This window comes from Grammomys surdaster, unplaced genomic scaffold, assembly GCF_004785775.1.
Source record: "Grammomys surdaster isolate TR1022 unplaced genomic scaffold, NIH_TR_1.0 125934, whole genome shotgun sequence".
NCBI classification, from domain to species: domain Eukaryota; kingdom Metazoa; phylum Chordata; class Mammalia; order Rodentia; family Muridae; genus Grammomys; species Grammomys surdaster.
In genome coordinates, this window is record NW_021620757.1 from 1275022 (window position 1) to 1279373 (window position 4352).

Consider the following 4352-nt stretch of genomic DNA (forward strand, 5'->3'; position numbering starts at 1 on the left):
GGAGTCATGTATCTATCTCACTGCTGAAGGAGGACTGTGAACACGGAAAAAGGAAGACATGAAAGGACCCCTGCAGTCCTGGATTGGAAATGGAGATATGAACATGACTCGTGTTGCTTTTCAGTGCCTACATATCAGAATTGTTTCTCCTGGGAAGATGTGAACAAGTGTCTTCTTGCCTCAGATGGAGAACACACAGCATAATAAGGAAGGGATTCCACTCAAATCTAGTTTGGTGTACCAGGGAGTTTAAGCTGAGTTACTCACAGGAGCCAGGAGAGTTTACAGTTGGCCGCTCTGTGTACTCAGGAAACATCCTGAGGGTCTAGTACACAGCTTTGTGAACGCCTTGTGTGCTGCCGCCTGAGAGAGATGCTCGTACACTGCCTTGTGAACCTGCTCTCCCTTCCACCAGGGAATGGCAGTGGGCATTCCTGTGAAAGCCTTACGTTGGTAAACACAGCAGCTCTGATTTCAATATGATGGTGACCATGTCATGGCCAGAGGATAACGCTACCTAATATGTATGAAAAGGAGTGTGTGTGTGTGTGTGTGTGTGTGTGTGTTTACACATTTTCTAGCTCTGTGACCTAACAGAGCCTAGAAACTATAATCACACCAAGTGCCTGAAAGTCTAAATCCCATGTCTGCTAATAGGATCTAATTCCTGAGTTAGGGCAGAACTAAACTTGGTTCAAGAAACAGAAGATGAGATCAAGGAGATTTTTAATAAATGATATTGGCATATCAAAACCACAGAAGAACTCACCAATTTGAACATTGAAAGTAAACAATAATTGATGATAATCCATTGTATAAAATAGGTACCCATCCTATTAAACAATTTAAGTATGGAGGATAAGTAACTCTCCTTTTTACTGTAAAATGTGTGCCAACAAATATGGAAGAAATTATAGAATTTGGAAAATCACTATTAGGCTATCATTAGATTGATGGCTGAGTTAGGATGGTGTAAAGTGTGTGTGCATGCATGCGTGCGTGCGTGTGTGCTTGTGCGTGTGCATGTGCGTGTGTATACATGTACTTCTGTAACTGAATATTAATGTCATCTCTGAATATCTCCTTGTGAAATACTCAGTTGATTTTAAAATAGGGAAATGATATTTTTATAGTCACTGTCAACATGACCAGGCAGAACAAACTGACATTAATTACATTGGCATTGTGTGCTTCTTAAGCGTTGTGCTGGAAAGAGAGCATGGTTTGTCAGGAATCTTGCTGAAAGCTGAAGATTTGAGTTAGACTATGAAGAAAAACAATATAGTCCTGGGCTAAGGGGCACTTTGCAGAAGAAAGACCTATGTGTTTAAAACTCCTCAGTCATGAAAGAAAATGGAAGGCCTGCCCTGGGTTGAAGGCGACTGAAGAGTGACAATGCCATGTGTCTTCCTGCAAGGTCTGTGGTCACATAGGAACAAGATGGATCAGATAGCATGATTGTATAGATTTCTTCTTTAGCAAGTTAAGTAGTGATTACATTTGCTAGAGCTCTTGCTTTCAGGGAATGGTGAACTCTGATGTTTACGAGTACAGACCTGCATATCTTCAGCTTGCTCTCAACTTGTTGATTGGGAAAAATGAGTTAATTGTACACATATATGTGAGGTAGTAGGGAGGTCAGCACATGCTGGAATTGTAACAAGGAACTTGGGTGAAGGTGAGATAGAATCTTCTGTATAATTGTGTCCTTTGATTTTCTGACGTTTGAAATTACTTCAAAATAAAAATTGCAAAATTAAAAAAAAATCTAACATTTAAAATTTTAAGAACAAATATGTAATGTAATAAGAAGTTAACATTTGCAATGTATTCATAGCCTGGAAGGCATTTTTATAATTATGTAGAGTTTATACAATTTTGAAATGGTTTTTAATATCTTCTCTGGTATAGTTTTATGATATAAATTTATGTTTTTATTTTTATCCTCAATTGCTAATGCTTGGGACATGCTTTTCTTTTAAAATATTTATAGCATAGTTTTTTCATTGTATGGTTACCAATGCTGAGTTCCAACCCTGTGATGTTTTGTTAGTATGTATTTATGTGTTGATATTCAGTAAAAAATTAGTTGGCTTATTAATTAGCTCCCTCTTTGGAAGGACAGTTTATTTCTCTTTCACATCTGGATAAAGATGTAGATTTTTTTGTAGTAGTTAAAATGTAAATACTGTCTAGGACCTCCATTATTTAAGGTCAGGATTTGACAGCCTTAAGTATTCTTCAGGTCTTGGTTAGGCAACCGTATTTGTTGAGATTTCAAGGTTGCAGCCGCCAGGTCATGACTTTGAAGATAGCATGTAGCAATAGGCGTCCTGGCTCTGACAGTCTTGACTCTCCCTCTTCCATGATCTCTGAGCCTTAAATGTAAGGGTTGCATTGTAGATGTGCTGACTGGGGCACCATAAAGTCTGATTTTTATCCGGTCTTGGATCTCTAATAGCTTCTGTCTGTTGCAGAAAGAATCTTTGATGAAGGACAAGAAGTACACTCATCTGTTTGTTAACTAGTATTTAGAATGTAGTTAGAAATTATATTGGTGCAGGGTAGTGGTAGCACATGCCTTTAATCCCAACACTTGGGAGGCAGAAGCAGGCGGATTTCTGAGGCCAGCTTGATCTACAGAGTGAGTTCCAGGACAGCCAGGGCTACACAGAGAAACCTTGTCTCAACCCCTCCCCCCTAAAAAAAAAAGAAAGAAAAAAAGAAAGAAAAAGAAATTATGTTGGTTTAAGAAAATGCCAATAACAAGTTACTCTACTGTGACTTCTCCAGCCATGGGTAGTTGGGTAAGTTTATATTACCAAGTATGAATTTGCACATATTGAATGGGCATTTAAGTTCAAATTGACAGCTAGTAGTCACCCCCACAACAAAAGTGCCATGATATTGTACCACTGGGGATATCTTGCTGGGATAGGCTTTATAGCTGGATAGGTTAGTTAATTCTTCTCCCTTGGTAGCTTGCATAGCACTTTCAGATACTATGAGAGCTAGTCCTCAGAGAGAAGGCTTCCAAGTGAATTCCAGACCAATTTCTCCAAGTCTTATATTTGAAGTATGTGGTGTTTCAGTAATAGAGTCTTAGTTTTAAGTTCTGGAAGGCACCAAGGACAATGGCAACAGCCTATATTGTTTTGAGAACCTCTGCAACCTCCCTGACCAACAACTGAAAAGGAAGTTTCTGTATTTTGGGGGTTTGTTAGTCTATGACTGCTGGAAACCTTATAACCCTATGTGGCCTAATTCCACTTAAGCCCCACTCCCACGTATGTATGTATGTATGTATGTATGTATGTATGTATGTATGTACTATATACAAGTTTTAAGTAAGCTTATAAAAATGTTTCCATATGTCTTTTTCAAACATCTTCAGTGGTATTTACCCCAGTCCGCCTCTATGCTGCTGTCTTTCCCTGTTTCCCCTTACCCTCTTATAGCACTTGTGTCCTGCTACTGCCCTTGATGGTTGGAGTGATGATGATGCTTCCTGTAGGTTCATGTGCTCATTAGTGGAACTGTTTGGTGAGGATTAGGAAGTGTGGCCTTGTTGGAAGAGGTGTTTCATTGGGTTTTGAAGACTCAAGCCATTTCCAGTCAGCTCTCTGCCTCCTGCTTGTGGGTCCAGTTGTAAGCTCTCAGCTGTGGCTCAAACAGTCTGCTGCCATACCTTTGCTCTCTTATCATAGACTCTAACCCTTTGGGAGGGCCAACACCAAATGAACCCTTCTTTCTGTTAAGCGCCTTGCCATGATGTTTTGTCATAGCAGTTGGAAACTAAGATACATGTTTCTAGATGTCCTCCCTGTCTCTATATCTATTTCCTGGATTCTGTGTCTACTTCAGGAGTTGAATTTCTCAAGGAAGCACTAATGCCGTTTCTCGTAGCTTTGACCTTCTTTTTGGCCTTCATGATAAGGGAAGCAGAAATTGGGTTAGTGGTTCATATTACAAATAGAAATCTTCTAACTTTGATAGTAGATGTTGGAATTACTTTGATAGAGAAGAGAAAGTGTGACTGTGTTTGTCACCTTAATTATCTCACCTGCAAGTTAAATTGCAACTGTAGCTCACCTGAACCTAACGAGCTTATGCTCACACTGACTTCTCTGCACACATCAGTGAGTACTGAATGTCTTCTATACACACGTGTACTGACTGTCCTCCACACACATGAGTACTGACTGTCCTCTACACATATGAGTGAGTACTGAATGTTCTCCACACACATGAGTACTGACTATCCTCTACACACACGAGTGAGTACTGACTGTCCTCTACACACATGAGTACTGAATGTCCTCTACACACACAAGTGAGTACTGACTGTCCTC

The 4352-nt window shown here is 39.7% G+C and overlaps 1 protein-coding gene across 1 annotated transcript in view; it reads left to right on the forward strand.

Annotated features, from left to right (window-relative positions):
- Vwa8 (von Willebrand factor A domain containing 8) overlaps positions 1–4352 on the forward strand; it is a 315245-nt gene that overhangs the window by 75477 nt on the left and 235416 nt on the right. The gene's annotated exons all lie outside the window — the stretch shown is intronic.